A 14,492-nucleotide genomic window follows, 5' to 3' on the forward strand; every position below is an offset into this window, starting at 1 on the left:
ACATTAAAATAACTTCTCTCATCACCTCACAGCTCAGCTCATGCCACATATTAATGCTATTAAACCTCTCTTCATGCTTCTCATTCATTACACACCAACACTTTACACACATTTTAACACTTAAACACCAGCTAAAAGTTCCCTCATGCCACATCGCTCACATTTATGTCCCCAGGACATCACATCTGGAAATATCACCAGCAAAACACCTGTAAAATGCACATTATTACTTACTGTCCTAAACATATATCTGCCTTTACTTCCTGTTTATGCTTAAAACTCAGTCCTGTTCCTGGTCCTGCACCCACAGTTGCAGATATGCAACAAGCTTTTTATTTATTTACATGATTTATTTTCAGTATATTTTTATTTGCATGACATTATTTGAGTTTTTTAAATTTACATACATTATTTACATTCATGTATAATATTTTTTTTACATTACATTTTATGTGGCGACAGTTGTCACAGCATCATTTTCTTGGCTCAGTGAATTACACTCTGCTTTGCGGTGGTCTGTTCTAGTTGGTACTGGTCTCGTTTGGTGATGTCTGCTTTGTCCACCTTTCACAGCGGTAATGGGAGGTCAGCTCTCCAAATTGTATTATTACAAAATTAATCAGGAAAGCCCACAGTTGCAAATATGCAACATTGCCTAAAATGATCAAAAATAGCCCAACTCCAAAAATATTGGTTTATTCCCACCCAAAAAGATGCAAGAAGAGCCTAAATGATTTTTTTTCCAATGATTATTCATATGCTTGGATGTTACAAGGTTAATCAGGAGCTGGTATACTTACAGGACTCAGCACAATACTCTGCTTTATTCTCTCCTTTATACACATCTGTCCATATCAGGCTGTTTACAACACTAACTTTCTTCACTGAATTACCTCAGAATTACCCAGAAACTCATCACCGCCCTGTTTCAGAGACCCACCATCAGTTGCTGATTAAAGGAAAAACTCTCCACATTCAGCAGGGATCGCTGCACAAACACAGCAGGAATGTCCGCTTACCTATCATTACATCGTCTCAGGAACATTCACCCTGATCGTGTAATCGGGCTCTGATGATGGAACTGACGGCTTTTCCTGAGTCCTGAACCACTTTTCCTCCATATTTCCTTCACCTCGTCACATTTTACATCCGGCTCAACAGAAACAGTCAAATGCTTCTTCTCTTTGATCCCACCCTCAACTCTTTGCCAGTCTGACAGCTGTTAAAGGATAAAGTACATTATTACAGGAACAACAGCATCAAGGTTCACGCTCTTCATTTCCTGATCAACAAACTCAGAGACGAGGCCACCTAACATCTGAATTCTGTTGTTTCACATCACACCAGGATCAGAATCAGTAATTATTCCTGCTGAACTTTCACTCACTTCATATTAAATCAGCAGCATTTTTCATGCATCAGATAATCATGAAGTATGTGAAGGATGATGTGACCACAGCTAAAAGATGTGGCAGATGTTGTTCTCCACAGCGTTGGTGGTATAGTGGTTAGCATAGCTGCCTTCCAAGCAGTTGACCCGGGTTCGATTCCCGGCCAACGCAGTTAACTTTTTTCCAAAGATGAGATCTTGGACTGATAACATATCTGTGATAACTTAGAAATAATTATGAGAAAACTCCGCAGGTGTTTCTGAACTTTTAATCTATGACCTCATATGGCATCTGTCTGTCATATTCAGATGTTTGTATATCCTAATTTATTCCCTGACACCTGTGGACACACAAGCTGGAAAAGAGTCATTGCTCATCCTTTATAGTTGCTGCATCACTGATTACCTGCTTTAACCTTTACAATATTATCCAGCTGCTGTCTGTCCACGGGTGTCAGGGAATAAATTACGATATAAAAACAACTTGGACGCAGTATTGTGTCACAGATTCAGGTAGAAGTTCAGTAGTACCCATTGAGCTTTCTTCATAAATTACATAATACATAAATCCAACAATACATACATACATACATACATACACACAAGTAATCAAGGACCCAATCTGTCCTGGCCCTAAACTGTCTGCTGCAGAGACGCTTTCTTACTCTCCATCTACCCTGTTGGTTCTAACTTCACCATCATCTCAGAGCCTCTGGGAGGAAACATCTTCTACAGATTTATGTCTGAGATGTTTCATAGACTGTACGTCCCAATCAGAAAGCTGAGCTGAGCTGTCAGAGATCGACCAATAAGCTTCATTTGACTCGGTGGCGCAATGGTACAGCGTCTGACTCCAGATCAGAAGGTTGTGTGTTCGAATCACATCAGGGTCATTGCTCATCCTTTATAGTTGCTGCATCACTGTTTACATGCTTTAACTTGTACAATATTATCCAGCTTCTATGTGTCCACAGGTGTCATGGAATAATTTAGGATATAAAAAACACTTAGTACGACAGATAGATACAGTGTGAGGTCACACTTGACAAATGTTCAGCAACAGCTGTTGAGTTTTCTCGAGTAACTGATATGTTATCAGCCCAAGACATCATCTTTGAATACAATTGTCTGCGTTGGCCGGGAATCGAACCCGGGTCAACTGCTTGGAAGGCAGCCATGCTAACCACTATACCACCAACGCTGTGGAGAACAACATCTGGCCCAACTGAAGCAAGACTGACAGGTAAGTGCTTAAGGGTTAGCTGTGATCACATCATCCTTCACTTACTTCGTAATTATCTGAAGCATCAGAGATCGATCAGAGAGCTTCATATGACTCTGTGGCGCAATGGTAGCGTGTCTGACTCCAGATCAGAAGGTTGTGTGTTTGAATCACATCAGGGTCATTGCTCATCCTTTATAGTTGCTGCATCACTGTTTACACGCTTTAACTTGTACAATATTATCCAGCTTCTGTGTGTCCACAGGTGTCATGGAATAATTTAGGATATAAAAACAACTTAGTACGACAGATAGATGCAGTGTGAGGTCACAGATGACAAATGTTCAGCAACAGCTGTTGAATTTTCTCAAGTAACTGATATGTTATCAGCCCCAAGACCTCATCTTTGAATTCAATTGTCTGCGTTGGCCGGGAATCGAACCCCGGACAACTGCTTGGAAGGCAGCCATGCTAACCACTATACCACCAACGCTGTGGAGAACAACATCTGGCTGGTCACATCATCCTTCACTTACTTCGTAATCATCTGAAGCATCAGAGATCGATCAGAGAGCTTCAGATGACTCTGTGGCGCAATGTAGCGTGTCTGACTCCAGATCAGAAGGTTGTGTGTTTGAATCACATCAGGGTCATTGCTCATCCTTTATAGTTGCTGCATCACTGTTTACACGCTTTAACTTGTACAATATTATCCAGCTTCTGTGTGTCCACAGGTGTCATGGAATAATTTAGGATATAAAAACAACTTAGTACGACAGATAGATGCAGTGTGAGGTCACAGATGACAAATGTTCAGCAACAGCTGTTGAATTTTCTCAACTAACTGATATGTTATCAGCCCCAAGACCTCATCTTTGAATTCAATTGTGTGCGTTGGCCGGGAATCGAACCCGGATCAACTGCTTGGAAGGCAGCTATGCTAACCACCAACGCTGTGGAGAACAACATCTGGCCAATCTGAAGCGAGACTGACAGGTAAGTGCTTAAGGGTTAGCTGTGGTCACATCATCCTTCACATACTTCGTAGTTATCTGAAGCATCAGAGATCGATCAGAGAGCTTCATATGACTCTGTGGCGCAATGGTAGCGCGTCTGACTCCAGATCAGAAGGTTGTGTGTTCGAATCACATCAGGGTCATTGCTCATCCTTTATAGATGCTGCATCACTGTTTACATGCTTTAACTTGTACAATATTGTCCAGCTTCTGTGTGTCCACAGGTGTCATGGAATAATTTAGGATATAAAAACAACTTAGTAGGACAGATAGATGCAGTGTGAGGTCACAGATGACAAATTTTCAGCAACAGCTGTTGATTTTTCTCAAGTAACTGATAAGTTATCAGCCCAAGACCTCATCTTTGAATTCAATTGTCTGCGTTGGCCTGGAATCGAACCCTGGTCAACTGCTTGGAAGGCAGCTATGCTAACCACTATACCACCAACGCTGTGGAGAACAACATCTGGCCCATCTGAAGCGAGACTGACAGGTAAGTGCTTAAGGGTTGGCTGTGGTCAAGTCATCCTTCACATACTTCGTAATTATCTGAAGCATCAGAGATCGATCAGAAAGCTTCATATGACTCTGTGGCGCAATGGTAGCACGTCTGACTCCAGATCAGAAGGTTGTGTGTTCGAGTCACATCAGGGTCATTGCTCATCCTTTATAGTTGCTGCATCACTGTTTACATGCTTTAACTTGTACAATATTGTCCAGCTTCTGTGTGTCCACAGGTGTCATGGAATAATTTAGTATATAAATCAACTTAGTACGACAGATAGACGCAGTGTGAGGTCACAGATGACAAATGTTCAGCAACAGCTGTTTAGTTTTCTCGAGTAACTGATATGTTATCAGCCCAAGACCTCATATTTGAATACAATTGTCTGCGTTGGCCGGGAATCGAACCCGGGTCAACTGCTTGGAAGGCAGCTATGCTAACCACTATACCACCAACGCTGTGGAGAACAACATCTGGCCCAACTGAAGCGAGACTGACAGGTAAGTGCTTAAGGGTTAGCTGTGGTCACATCATCCTTCACATACTTCGTAATTATCTGAAGCATCAGAGATCGATCAGAGAGCTTCCTATGACTCTGTGGCGCAATGGTATCGCGTCTGACTCCAGATCAGAAGGTTGTGTGTTCGAGACACATCAGGGTCATTGCTCATCCTTTATAGTTGCTGCATCACTGTTTACATGCTTTAACTTGTACAATATTATCCAGCTTCTGTGTGTCCACAGATGTCATGGAATAATTTAGGATATAAAAACAACTTAGTACGACAGATAGATGCAGTGTGAGGTCACACTTGACAAATGTTCAGCAACAGCTGTTGAGTTTTCTGGAGTAACTGATATGTTATCAGCCCAAGACATCATCTTTGAATACAATTGTCTGCGTTGGCCGGGAATCGAACCCAGGTCAACTGCTTGGAAGGCAGTTATGCTAACCACTATACCACCAACGCTGTGGAGAACAAAATCTGGCCCAACTGAAGCGAGACTGACAGGTAAGTGCTCAAGGGTTAGCTGTGGTCACATCATCCTTCACATACTTCGTAGTTATCTGAAGCATCAGAGATCGATCAGAGAGCTTCATATGACTCTGTGGCGCAATGGTAGCGCGTCTGACTCCAGATCAGAAGGTTGTTTGTTCGAGTCACATCAGGGTCATTGCGCATACTTTATAGTTGCTGCATCACTGTTTACATGCTTTAACTTGTACAATATTATCCAGCTTCTGTGTGTCCACAGGTGTCATGGAATAATTTAGGATATAAAAATAACTTAGTACGACAGATAGATGCAGTGTGAGGTCACAGATGACAAGTTCAGCAACAGCTGTTGAGTTTTCTCGAGTAACTGATATGTTATCAGCCCAAGACATCATCTTTGAATACAATTGTCTGCGTTGGCCGGGAATCGAACCCAGGTCAACTGCTTGGAGGGCAGTTATGCTAACCACTATACCACCAACGCTGTGGAGAACAACATCTGGCCCATCTGAAGCGCGACTGACAGGTAAGTGCTTAAGGGTTAGCTGTGGTCACATCATCCTTCACATACTTCGTAGTTATCTGAAGCATCAGAGATCGATCAGAGAGCTTCATATGACTCTGTGGCGCAATGGTAGCGCGTCTGACTCCAGATCAGAAGGTTGTGTGTTCGAATCACATCAGGGTCATTGCTCATCCTTTATAGTTGCTGCATCACTGTTTACATGCTTTAACCTGTACAATATTATCCAGCTTCTGTGTGTCCACAGGTGTCAGGGAATAATTTAGGATATAAAAACAACTTAGTACGACAGATAGATGCAGTGTGAGGTCACAGATGACAAGTTCAGCAACAGATGTTGAGTTTTCTCAAGTAACTGATATGTTATCAGTCCAAGACCTCATCTTTGAATACAATTGTCTGCGTTGGCCGGGAATCGAACCCGGGTCAACTGCTTGGAAGGCAGCTATGCTAACCACTATACCACCAACGCTGTGGAGAAAAACATCTGGCCCAACTGAAGCGAGACTGACAGGTAAGTGCTTAAGGGTTAGCTGTGGTCACATCATCCTTCACATACTTCGTAATTATCTGAAGCATCAGAGATCGATCAGAGAGCTTCCTATGACTCTGTGGCGCAATGGTATCGCGTCTGACTCCAGATCAGAAGGTTGTTTGTTCGAGTCACATCAGGGTCATTGTGCATCCTTTATAGTTGCTGCATCACTGTTTACATGCTTTAACTTGTACAATATTATCCAGCTTCTGTGTGTCCACAGATGTCAGGGAATAATTTAGGATATAAAAACAACTTAGTACGACAGATAGATGCAGTGTGAGGTCACAGATGACAAGTTCAGCAACAGCTGTTGAGTTTTCTCGAGTAACTGATATGTTATCAGCCCAAGACATCATCTTTGAATACAATTGTCTGCGTTGGCCGGGAATCGAACCCGGGTCAACTGCTTGGAAGGCAGCTATGCTAACCACTATACCACCAACGCTGTGGAGAACAACATCTGGCCCATCTGACGCGAGACTGACAGGTAAGTGCTCAAGGGTTAGCTGTGGTCACATCATCCTTCACATACTTCGTAGTTATCTGAAGCATCAGAGATCGATCAGAGAGCTTCATATGACTCTGTGGCGCAATGGTAGCGCGTCTGACTCCAGATCAGAAGGTTGTTTGTTTGAGTCACATCAGGGTCATTGCGCATCCTTTATAGTTGCTGCATCACTGTTTACATGCTTTAACTTGTACAATATTATCCAGCTTCTGTGTGTCCACAGGTGTCATGGAATAATTTAGGATATAAAAATAACTTAGTACGACAAATAGATGCAGTGTGAGGTCACAGATGACAAGTTCAGCAACAGCTGTTGAGTTTTCTCAAGTAACTGATATGTTATCAGCCCAAGACATCATCTTTGAATACAATTGTCTGCGTTGGCCGGGAATCGAACCCGGGTCAACTGCTTGGAAGGCAGCTATGCTAACCACTATACCACCAACGCTGTGGAGAACAACATCTGGCCCAACTGAAGCGAGACTGACAGGTAAGTGCTTAAGGGTTAGCTGTGGTCACATCATCCTTCACATACTTCGTAATTATCTGAAGCATCAGAGATCGATCAGAGAGCTTCCTATGACTCTGTGGCGCAATGGTAGCGCGTCTGACTCCAGATCAGAAGGTTGTGTGTTCGAGACACATCAGGGTCATTGCTCATCCTTTATAGTTGCTGCATCACTGTTTACATGCTTTAACTTGTACAATATTATCCAGCTTCTGTGTGTCCACAGGTGTCATGGAATAATTTAGGATATAAAAACAACTTAGTACGACAGATAGATGCAGTGTGAGGTCACACTTGACAAATGTTCAGCAACAGCTGTTGAGTTTTCTCGAGTAACTGATATGTTATCAGCCCAAGACATCATCTTTGAATACAATTGTCTGCGTTGGCCGGGAATCGAACCCAGGTCAACTGCTTGGAAGGCAGTTATGCTAACCACTATACCACCAACACTGTGGAGAACAACATCTGGCCCATCTGAAGCGCGACTGACAGGAAAGTGCTTAAGGGTTAGCTGTGGTCACATCATCCTTCACATACTTCGTAGTTATCTGAAGCATCAGATATCGATCAGAGAGCTTCATACGACTCTGTGGCGCAATGGTAGCGCGTCTGACTCCAGATCAGAAGGTTGTGTGTTCTAGTCACATCAGGGTCATTGCTCATCCTTTATAGTTGCTGCATCACTGTTTACATGCTTTAACTTGTACAATATTATCCAGCTTCTGTGTGTCCACAGGTGTCAGGGAATAATTTAGGATTTAAAAACAACTTAGTACGACAGATAGATGCAGTGTGAGGTCACAGATGACAAGTTCAGCAACAGACGTTGAGTTTTCTCAAGTAACTGATATGTTATCAGCCCAAGACCTCATCTTTGAATACAGTTGTCTGCGTTGGCCGGGAATCGAACCCGGGTCAACTGCTTGGAAGGCAGCTATGCTAACCGCTATACCACCAACGCTGTGGAGAACAACATCTGGCCCAACTGAAGCGAGACTGACAGGTAAGTGCTTAAGGGTTAGCTGTGGTCACATCATCCTTCACATACTTCGTAATTATCTGAAGCATCAGAGATCGATCAGAGAGCTTCCTATGACTCTGTGGCGCAATGGTAGCGCGTCTGACTCCAGATCAGAAGGTTGTGTGTTCGAATCACATCAGGGTCATTGCTCATCCTTTATAGTTGCTGCATCACTGTTTACATGCTTTAACTTGTACAATATTATCCAGCTTCTGTGTGTCCACAGGTGTCATGGAATAATTTAGGATATAAAAACAACTTAGTACGACAGATAGATGCAGCGTGAGGTCACAGATGACAAGTTCAGCAACAGCTGTTGAGTTTTCTCGAGTAACTGATAGCCTATGTTATCAGCCCAAGACCTCATCTTTGAATACAATTGTCTGCATTGGCCAGGAATCGACCCCGGGTCAACTGCTTGGAAGGAAGCGAGACTGACAGGTAAGTTCTTAAGGATTAGCTGTGGTCACATCATCCTTCACATACTTCGTAATTATCTGAAGCATCAGAGATCGATCAGAGAGCTTCCTATGACTCTGTGGCGCAATGGTAGCGCGTCTGACTCCAGATCAGAAGGTTGTGTGTTCGAATCACATCAGGGTCATTGCTCATCCTTTATAGTTGCTGCATCACTGTTTACATGCTTTAACTTGTACAATATTATCCAGCTTCTGTGTGTCCACAGGTGTCATGGAATAATTTAGGATATAAAAACAACTTAGTACGACAGATAGATGCAGTGTGAGGTCACACTTGACAAATGTTCAGCAGCAGCTGTTGAGTTTTCTCGAGTAACTGATATGTTGTCAACCCAAGACATCATCTTTGAATACAATTGTCTGCGTTGGCCGGGAATCGAACCCGGGTCAACTGCTTGGAAGGCAGCTATGCTAACCACTATACCACCAACGCTGTGGAGAACAACATCTGGCCCAACTGAAGCGAGACTGACAGGTAAGTGCTTAAGGGTTAGCTGTGGTCACATCATCCTTCACATACTTCGTAATTATCTGAAGCATCAGAGATCGATCAGAGAGCTTCATATGACTCTGTGGCGCAATGGTAGCGCGTCTGACTCCAGATCAGAAGGTTGTGTGTTCGAGTGACATCAGGGTCATTGCTCATCCTTTATAGTTGCTGCATCACTGTTTACATGCTTTAACCTGAACAATATTATCCAGCTTCTGTGTGTCCACAGGTGTCAGGGAATAATTTAGGATATAAAAACAACTTAGTACAACAGATAGATGCAGTGTGAGGTCACAGATGACAAGTTCAGCAACAGATGTTGAGTTTTCTCAAGTAACTGATATGTTATCAGCCCAAGACCTCATCTTTGAATACAATTGTCTGCGTTGGCCGGGAATCGAACCCGGGTCAACTGCTTGGAAGGCAGCTATGCTAACCACTATACCACCAACGCTGTGGAGAACAACATCTGGCCCAACTGAAGCGAGACTGACAGGTAAGTGCTTAAGGGTTAGCTGTGGTCACATCATCCTTCACATACTTCGTAATTATCTGAAGCATCAGAGATCGATCAGAGAGCTTCATATGACTCTGTGGCGCAATGGTAGCGCGTCTGACTCCAGATCAGAAGGTTGTGTGTTCGAATCACATCAGGGTCATTGCTCATCCTTTATAGTTGCTGCATCACTGTTTACTTGCTTTAACTTGTACAATATTATCCAGCTTCTGTGTGTCCACAGGTGTCAGGGAATAATTTAGGATATAAAAACAACTTAGTACGACAGATAGATGCAGTGTGAGGTCACACTTGACAAATGTTCAGCAGCAGCTGTTGAGTTTTCTCGAGTAACTGATATGTTGTCAACCCAAGACATCATCTTTGAATACAATTGTCTGCGTTGGCCGGGAATCGAACCCGGGTCAACTGCTTGGAAGGCAGCTATGCTAACCACTATACCACCAACGCTGTGGAGAACAACATCTGGCCCAACTGAAGCGCGACTGACAGGTAAGTGCTTAAGGGTTAGCTGTGGTCACATCATCCTTCACATACTTCGTAATTATCTGAAGCATCAGAGATCGATCAGAGAGCTTCCTATGACTCTGTGGCGCAATGGTAGCGCGTCTGACTCCAGATCAGAAGGTTGTGTGTTCGAGTCACATCAGGGTCATTGCTCATCCTTTATAGTTGCTGCATCACTGTTTACATGCTTTAACCTGTACAATATTATCCAGCTTCTGTGTGTCCACAGGTGTCAGGGAATAATTTAGGACATAAAAACAACTTAGTACAACAGATAGATGCAGTGTGAGGTCACAGATGACAAGTTCAGCAACAGATGTTGAGTTTTCTCAAGTAACTGATATGTTATCAGCCCAAGACCTCATCTTTGAATACAATTGTCTGCGTTGGCCGGGAATCGAACCCGGGTCAACTGCTTGGAAGGCAGCTATGCTAACCACTATACCACCAACGCTGTGGAGAACAACATCTGGCCCAACTGAAGCGAGACTGACAGGTAAGTGCTTAAGGGTTAGCTGTGGTCACATCATCCTTCACATACTTCGTAATTATCTGAAGCATCAGAGATCGATCAGAGAGCTTCCTATGACTCTGTGGCGCAATGGTAGCGCGTCTGACTCCAGATCAGAAGGTTGTGTGTTCGAATCACATCAGGGTCATTGCTCATCCTTTATAGTTGCTGCATCACTGTTTACTTGCTTTAACTTGTACAATATTATCCAGCTTCTGTGTGTCCACAGGTGTCAGGGAATAATTTAGGATATAAAAACAACTTAGTACGACAGATAGATGCAGTGTGAGGTCACACTTGACAAATGTTCAGCAGCAGCTGTTGAGTTTTCTCGAGTAACTGATATGTTGTCAACCCAAGACATCGTCTTTGAATACAATTGTCTGCGTTGGCCGGGAATCGAACCCGGGTCAACTGCTTGGAAGGCAGCTATGCTAACCACTATACCACCAACGCTGTGGAGAACAACATCTGGCCCAACTGAAGCGAGACTGACAGGTAAGTGCTTAAGGGTTAGCTGTGGTCACATCATCCTTCACATACTTCGTAATTATCTGAAGCATCAGAGATCGATCAGAGAGCTTCCTATGACTCTGTGGCGCAATGGTAGCGCGTCTGACTCCAGATCAGAAGGTTGTGTGTTCGAATCACATCAGGGTCATTGCTCATCCTTTATAGTTGCTGCATCACTGTTTACTTGCTTTAACTTGTACAATATTATCCAGCTTCTGTGTGTCCACAGGTGTCAGGGAATAATTTAGGATATAAAAACAACTTAGTACGACAGATAGATGCAGTGTGAGGTCACACTTGACAAATGTTCAGCAGCAGCTGTTGAGTTTTCTCGAGTAACTGATATGTTGTCAACCCAAGACATCGTCTTTGAATACAATTGTCTGCGTTGGCCGGGAATCGAACCCGGGTCAACTGCTTGGAAGGCAGCTATGCTAACCACTATACCACCAACGCTGTGGAGAACAACATCTGGCCCAACTGAAGCGAGACTGACAGGTAAGTGCTTAAGGGTTAGCTGTGGTCACATCATCCTTCACATACTTCGTAATTATCTGAAGCATCAGAGATCGATCAGAGAGCTTCCTATGACTCTGTGGCGCAATGGTAGCGCGTCTGACTCCAGATCAGAAGGTTGTGTGTTCGAATCACATCAGGCTCATTGCTCATCCTTTATAGTTGCTGCATCACTGTTTACATGCTTTAACTTGTACAATATTATCCAGCTTCTGTGTGTCCACAGGTGTCATGGAATAATTTAGGATATAAAAACAACTTAGTACGACAGATAGATGCAGCGTGAGGTCACAGATGACAAGTTCAGCAACAGCTGTTGAGTTTTCTCGAGTAACTGATAGCCTATGTTATCAGCCCAAAACCTCATCTTTGAATACACTTGTCTGCATTGGCCGGGAATGGTAGCGCGTCTGACTCCAGATCAGAAGGTTGTGTGTTCGAGTCACATCAGGGTCATTGCTCATCCTTTATAGTTGCTGCATCACTGTTTACATGCTTTAACCTGTACAATATTATCCAGCTTCTGTGTGTCCACAGGTGTCAGGGAATAATTTAGGACATAAAAACAACTTAGTACAACAGATAGATGCAGTGTGAGGTCACAGATGACAAGTTCAGCAACAGATGTTGAGTTTTCTCAAGTAACTGATATGTTATCAGCCCAAGACCTCATCTTTGAATACAATCGTCTGCGTTGGCCGGGAATCGAACCCGGGTCAACTGCTTGGAAGGCAGCTATGCTAACCACTATACCACCAACGCTGTGGAGAACAACATCTGGCCCAACTGAAGCGAGACTGACAGGTAAGTGCTTAAGGGTTAGCTGTGGTCACATCATCCTTCACATACTTCGTAATTATCTGAAGCATCAGAGATCGATCAGAGAGCTTCATATGACTCTGTGGCGCAATGGTAGCGCGTCTGACTCCAGATCAGAAGGTTGTGTGTTCGAATCACATCAGGGTCATTGCTCATCCTTTATAGTTGCTGCATCACTGTTTACTTGCTTTAACTTGTACAATATTATCCAGCTTCTGTGTGTCCACAGGTGTCAGGGAATAATTTAGGATATAAAAACAACTTAGTACGACAGATAGATGCAGTGTGAGGTCACACTTGACAAATGTTCAGCAGCAGCTGTTGAGTTTTCTCGAGTAACTGATATGTTGTCAACCCAAGACATCATCTTTGAATACAATTGTCTGCGTTGGCCGGGAATCGAACCCGGGTCAACTGCTTGGAAGGCAGCTATGCTAACCACTATACCACCAACGCTGTGGAGAACAACATCTGGCCCAACTGAAGCGAGACTGACAGGTAAGTGCTTAAGGGTTAGCTGTGGTCACATCATCCTTCACATACTTCGTAATTATCTGAAGCATCAGAGATCGATCAGAGAGCTTCCTATGACTCTGTGGCGCAATGGTAGCGCGTCTGACTCCAGATCAGAAGGTTGTGTGTTCGAATCACATCAGGCTCATTGCTCATCCTTTATAGTTGCTGCATCACTGTTTACATGCTTTAACTTGTACAATATTATCCAGCTTCTGTGTGTCCACAGGTGTCATGGAATAATTTAGGATATAAAAACAACTTAGTACGATAGATAGATGCAGTGTGAGGTCACAGATGACAAGTTCAGCAACAGATGTTGAGTTTTCTCAAGTAACTTATATGTTATCAGCCCAAGACCTCATCTTTGAATACAATCGTCTGCGTTGGCCGGGAATCGAACCCGGGTCAACTGCTTGGAAGGCAGCTATGCTAACCACTATACCACCAACGCTGTGGAGAACAACATCTGGCCCAACTGAAGCGAGACTGACAGGTAAGTGCTTAAGGGTTAGCTGTGGTCACATGATCCTTCACATACTTCGTAATTATCTGAAGCATCAGAGATCGATCAGAGAGCTTCATATGACTCTGTGGCGCAATGGTAGTGCGTCTGACTCCAGATCAGAAGGTTGTGTGTTCGAATCACATCAGGGTCATTGCTCATCCTTTATAGTTGCTGCATCACTGTTTACATGCTTTAACTTGTACAATATTATCCAGCTTCTGTGTGTCCACAGGTGTCATGGAATAATTTAGGATATAAAAACAACTTAGTACGACAGATAGATGCAGCGTGAGGTCACAGATGACAAGTTCAGCAACAGCTGTTGAGTTTTCTCGAGTAACTGATAGCCTATGTTATCAGCCCAAAACCTCATCTTTGAATACAATTGTCTGCATTGGCCGGGAATCGAACCCGGGTCAACTGCTTGGAAGGCAGCTATGCTAACCACTATACCACCAACGCTGTGGAGAACAACATCTGGCCCAACTGAAGCGCGACTGACAGGTAAGTGCTTAAGGGTTAGCTGTGGTCACATCATCCTTCACATACTTCGTAATTATCTGAAGCATCAGAGATCGATCAGAGAGCTTCATATGACTCTGTGGCGCAATGGTAGCGCGTCTGACTCCAGATCAGAAGGTTGTGTGTTCGAATCACATCAGGGTCATTGCTCATCCTTTATAGTTGCTGCATCACTGTTTACTTGCTTTAACTTGTACAATATTATCCAGCTTCTGTGTGTCCACAGGTGTCAGGGAATAATTTAGGATATAAAAACAACTTAGTACGACAGATAGATGCAGTGTGAGGTCACACTTGACAAATGTTCAGCAGCAGCTGTTGAGTTTTCTCGAGTAACTGATATGTTGTCAACCCAAGACATCATC

The 14,492-nt window shown here is 43.4% G+C and overlaps 43 non-coding genes across 43 annotated transcripts; 23 read left to right on the forward strand and 20 right to left on the reverse strand.

Annotated features, from left to right (window-relative positions):
• Positions 1 to 1,490: 1,490 nt before the first annotated feature.
• On the forward strand, positions 1,491 to 1,562 carry trnag-ucc (transfer RNA glycine (anticodon UCC)). Its single transcript has one exon. It is a non-coding gene; the product is annotated as a tRNA-Gly (tRNA).
• A 957-nt stretch (positions 1,563 to 2,519) lies between these two features.
• trnag-ucc (transfer RNA glycine (anticodon UCC)) lies at positions 2,520 to 2,591 on the reverse strand. The gene has a single exon. It is a non-coding gene; the product is annotated as a tRNA-Gly (tRNA).
• A 133-nt stretch (positions 2,592 to 2,724) lies between these two features.
• On the forward strand, positions 2,725 to 2,796 carry trnaw-cca (transfer RNA tryptophan (anticodon CCA)). The gene has a single exon. It is a non-coding gene; the product is annotated as a tRNA-Trp (tRNA).
• A 237-nt stretch (positions 2,797 to 3,033) lies between these two features.
• trnag-ucc (transfer RNA glycine (anticodon UCC)) lies at positions 3,034 to 3,105 on the reverse strand. The gene has a single exon. It is a non-coding gene; the product is annotated as a tRNA-Gly (tRNA).
• A 594-nt stretch (positions 3,106 to 3,699) lies between these two features.
• On the forward strand, positions 3,700 to 3,771 carry trnaw-cca (transfer RNA tryptophan (anticodon CCA)). Its single transcript has one exon. It is a non-coding gene; the product is annotated as a tRNA-Trp (tRNA).
• A 441-nt stretch (positions 3,772 to 4,212) lies between these two features.
• On the forward strand, positions 4,213 to 4,284 carry trnaw-cca (transfer RNA tryptophan (anticodon CCA)). The gene has a single exon. It is a non-coding gene; the product is annotated as a tRNA-Trp (tRNA).
• Positions 4,285 to 4,519: 235 nt separating this feature from the next.
• Positions 4,520 to 4,591, reverse strand: trnag-ucc (transfer RNA glycine (anticodon UCC)). Its single transcript has one exon. It is a non-coding gene; the product is annotated as a tRNA-Gly (tRNA).
• Positions 4,592 to 4,724: 133 nt separating this feature from the next.
• Positions 4,725 to 4,796, forward strand: trnaw-cca (transfer RNA tryptophan (anticodon CCA)). Its single transcript has one exon. It is a non-coding gene; the product is annotated as a tRNA-Trp (tRNA).
• A 236-nt stretch (positions 4,797 to 5,032) lies between these two features.
• trnag-ucc (transfer RNA glycine (anticodon UCC)) lies at positions 5,033 to 5,104 on the reverse strand. The gene has a single exon. It is a non-coding gene; the product is annotated as a tRNA-Gly (tRNA).
• A 133-nt stretch (positions 5,105 to 5,237) lies between these two features.
• Positions 5,238 to 5,309, forward strand: trnaw-cca (transfer RNA tryptophan (anticodon CCA)). The gene has a single exon. It is a non-coding gene; the product is annotated as a tRNA-Trp (tRNA).
• A 234-nt stretch (positions 5,310 to 5,543) lies between these two features.
• On the reverse strand, positions 5,544 to 5,615 carry trnag-ucc (transfer RNA glycine (anticodon UCC)). Its single transcript has one exon. It is a non-coding gene; the product is annotated as a tRNA-Gly (tRNA).
• A 133-nt stretch (positions 5,616 to 5,748) lies between these two features.
• Positions 5,749 to 5,820, forward strand: trnaw-cca (transfer RNA tryptophan (anticodon CCA)). The gene has a single exon. It is a non-coding gene; the product is annotated as a tRNA-Trp (tRNA).
• A 234-nt stretch (positions 5,821 to 6,054) lies between these two features.
• trnag-ucc (transfer RNA glycine (anticodon UCC)) lies at positions 6,055 to 6,126 on the reverse strand. The gene has a single exon. It is a non-coding gene; the product is annotated as a tRNA-Gly (tRNA).
• A 133-nt stretch (positions 6,127 to 6,259) lies between these two features.
• Positions 6,260 to 6,331, forward strand: trnaw-cca (transfer RNA tryptophan (anticodon CCA)). The gene has a single exon. It is a non-coding gene; the product is annotated as a tRNA-Trp (tRNA).
• A 234-nt stretch (positions 6,332 to 6,565) lies between these two features.
• trnag-ucc (transfer RNA glycine (anticodon UCC)) lies at positions 6,566 to 6,637 on the reverse strand. The gene has a single exon. It is a non-coding gene; the product is annotated as a tRNA-Gly (tRNA).
• Positions 6,638 to 6,770: 133 nt separating this feature from the next.
• trnaw-cca (transfer RNA tryptophan (anticodon CCA)) lies at positions 6,771 to 6,842 on the forward strand. The gene has a single exon. It is a non-coding gene; the product is annotated as a tRNA-Trp (tRNA).
• A 234-nt stretch (positions 6,843 to 7,076) lies between these two features.
• On the reverse strand, positions 7,077 to 7,148 carry trnag-ucc (transfer RNA glycine (anticodon UCC)). The gene has a single exon. It is a non-coding gene; the product is annotated as a tRNA-Gly (tRNA).
• Positions 7,149 to 7,281: 133 nt separating this feature from the next.
• Positions 7,282 to 7,353, forward strand: trnaw-cca (transfer RNA tryptophan (anticodon CCA)). Its single transcript has one exon. It is a non-coding gene; the product is annotated as a tRNA-Trp (tRNA).
• A 236-nt stretch (positions 7,354 to 7,589) lies between these two features.
• On the reverse strand, positions 7,590 to 7,661 carry trnag-ucc (transfer RNA glycine (anticodon UCC)). Its single transcript has one exon. It is a non-coding gene; the product is annotated as a tRNA-Gly (tRNA).
• Positions 7,662 to 7,794: 133 nt separating this feature from the next.
• On the forward strand, positions 7,795 to 7,866 carry trnaw-cca (transfer RNA tryptophan (anticodon CCA)). The gene has a single exon. It is a non-coding gene; the product is annotated as a tRNA-Trp (tRNA).
• Positions 7,867 to 8,100: 234 nt separating this feature from the next.
• trnag-ucc (transfer RNA glycine (anticodon UCC)) lies at positions 8,101 to 8,172 on the reverse strand. The gene has a single exon. It is a non-coding gene; the product is annotated as a tRNA-Gly (tRNA).
• Positions 8,173 to 8,305: 133 nt separating this feature from the next.
• trnaw-cca (transfer RNA tryptophan (anticodon CCA)) lies at positions 8,306 to 8,377 on the forward strand. Its single transcript has one exon. It is a non-coding gene; the product is annotated as a tRNA-Trp (tRNA).
• A 387-nt stretch (positions 8,378 to 8,764) lies between these two features.
• trnaw-cca (transfer RNA tryptophan (anticodon CCA)) lies at positions 8,765 to 8,836 on the forward strand. Its single transcript has one exon. It is a non-coding gene; the product is annotated as a tRNA-Trp (tRNA).
• A 236-nt stretch (positions 8,837 to 9,072) lies between these two features.
• On the reverse strand, positions 9,073 to 9,144 carry trnag-ucc (transfer RNA glycine (anticodon UCC)). The gene has a single exon. It is a non-coding gene; the product is annotated as a tRNA-Gly (tRNA).
• A 133-nt stretch (positions 9,145 to 9,277) lies between these two features.
• On the forward strand, positions 9,278 to 9,349 carry trnaw-cca (transfer RNA tryptophan (anticodon CCA)). Its single transcript has one exon. It is a non-coding gene; the product is annotated as a tRNA-Trp (tRNA).
• Positions 9,350 to 9,583: 234 nt separating this feature from the next.
• Positions 9,584 to 9,655, reverse strand: trnag-ucc (transfer RNA glycine (anticodon UCC)). The gene has a single exon. It is a non-coding gene; the product is annotated as a tRNA-Gly (tRNA).
• Positions 9,656 to 9,788: 133 nt separating this feature from the next.
• trnaw-cca (transfer RNA tryptophan (anticodon CCA)) lies at positions 9,789 to 9,860 on the forward strand. Its single transcript has one exon. It is a non-coding gene; the product is annotated as a tRNA-Trp (tRNA).
• A 236-nt stretch (positions 9,861 to 10,096) lies between these two features.
• Positions 10,097 to 10,168, reverse strand: trnag-ucc (transfer RNA glycine (anticodon UCC)). The gene has a single exon. It is a non-coding gene; the product is annotated as a tRNA-Gly (tRNA).
• Positions 10,169 to 10,301: 133 nt separating this feature from the next.
• trnaw-cca (transfer RNA tryptophan (anticodon CCA)) lies at positions 10,302 to 10,373 on the forward strand. Its single transcript has one exon. It is a non-coding gene; the product is annotated as a tRNA-Trp (tRNA).
• A 234-nt stretch (positions 10,374 to 10,607) lies between these two features.
• On the reverse strand, positions 10,608 to 10,679 carry trnag-ucc (transfer RNA glycine (anticodon UCC)). The gene has a single exon. It is a non-coding gene; the product is annotated as a tRNA-Gly (tRNA).
• A 133-nt stretch (positions 10,680 to 10,812) lies between these two features.
• Positions 10,813 to 10,884, forward strand: trnaw-cca (transfer RNA tryptophan (anticodon CCA)). Its single transcript has one exon. It is a non-coding gene; the product is annotated as a tRNA-Trp (tRNA).
• Positions 10,885 to 11,120: 236 nt separating this feature from the next.
• trnag-ucc (transfer RNA glycine (anticodon UCC)) lies at positions 11,121 to 11,192 on the reverse strand. Its single transcript has one exon. It is a non-coding gene; the product is annotated as a tRNA-Gly (tRNA).
• Positions 11,193 to 11,325: 133 nt separating this feature from the next.
• On the forward strand, positions 11,326 to 11,397 carry trnaw-cca (transfer RNA tryptophan (anticodon CCA)). The gene has a single exon. It is a non-coding gene; the product is annotated as a tRNA-Trp (tRNA).
• A 236-nt stretch (positions 11,398 to 11,633) lies between these two features.
• trnag-ucc (transfer RNA glycine (anticodon UCC)) lies at positions 11,634 to 11,705 on the reverse strand. The gene has a single exon. It is a non-coding gene; the product is annotated as a tRNA-Gly (tRNA).
• A 133-nt stretch (positions 11,706 to 11,838) lies between these two features.
• trnaw-cca (transfer RNA tryptophan (anticodon CCA)) lies at positions 11,839 to 11,910 on the forward strand. The gene has a single exon. It is a non-coding gene; the product is annotated as a tRNA-Trp (tRNA).
• A 545-nt stretch (positions 11,911 to 12,455) lies between these two features.
• Positions 12,456 to 12,527, reverse strand: trnag-ucc (transfer RNA glycine (anticodon UCC)). Its single transcript has one exon. It is a non-coding gene; the product is annotated as a tRNA-Gly (tRNA).
• Positions 12,528 to 12,660: 133 nt separating this feature from the next.
• On the forward strand, positions 12,661 to 12,732 carry trnaw-cca (transfer RNA tryptophan (anticodon CCA)). The gene has a single exon. It is a non-coding gene; the product is annotated as a tRNA-Trp (tRNA).
• A 236-nt stretch (positions 12,733 to 12,968) lies between these two features.
• trnag-ucc (transfer RNA glycine (anticodon UCC)) lies at positions 12,969 to 13,040 on the reverse strand. The gene has a single exon. It is a non-coding gene; the product is annotated as a tRNA-Gly (tRNA).
• Positions 13,041 to 13,173: 133 nt separating this feature from the next.
• Positions 13,174 to 13,245, forward strand: trnaw-cca (transfer RNA tryptophan (anticodon CCA)). Its single transcript has one exon. It is a non-coding gene; the product is annotated as a tRNA-Trp (tRNA).
• Positions 13,246 to 13,479: 234 nt separating this feature from the next.
• On the reverse strand, positions 13,480 to 13,551 carry trnag-ucc (transfer RNA glycine (anticodon UCC)). The gene has a single exon. It is a non-coding gene; the product is annotated as a tRNA-Gly (tRNA).
• Positions 13,552 to 13,684: 133 nt separating this feature from the next.
• Positions 13,685 to 13,756, forward strand: trnaw-cca (transfer RNA tryptophan (anticodon CCA)). The gene has a single exon. It is a non-coding gene; the product is annotated as a tRNA-Trp (tRNA).
• A 239-nt stretch (positions 13,757 to 13,995) lies between these two features.
• trnag-ucc (transfer RNA glycine (anticodon UCC)) lies at positions 13,996 to 14,067 on the reverse strand. The gene has a single exon. It is a non-coding gene; the product is annotated as a tRNA-Gly (tRNA).
• A 133-nt stretch (positions 14,068 to 14,200) lies between these two features.
• trnaw-cca (transfer RNA tryptophan (anticodon CCA)) lies at positions 14,201 to 14,272 on the forward strand. Its single transcript has one exon. It is a non-coding gene; the product is annotated as a tRNA-Trp (tRNA).
• Positions 14,273 to 14,492: the final 220 nt, after the last annotated feature.

Source organism: Odontesthes bonariensis, chromosome 6 (assembly GCF_027942865.1).
Source record: "Odontesthes bonariensis isolate fOdoBon6 chromosome 6, fOdoBon6.hap1, whole genome shotgun sequence".
Classification (NCBI taxonomy): domain Eukaryota; kingdom Metazoa; phylum Chordata; class Actinopteri; order Atheriniformes; family Atherinopsidae; genus Odontesthes; species Odontesthes bonariensis.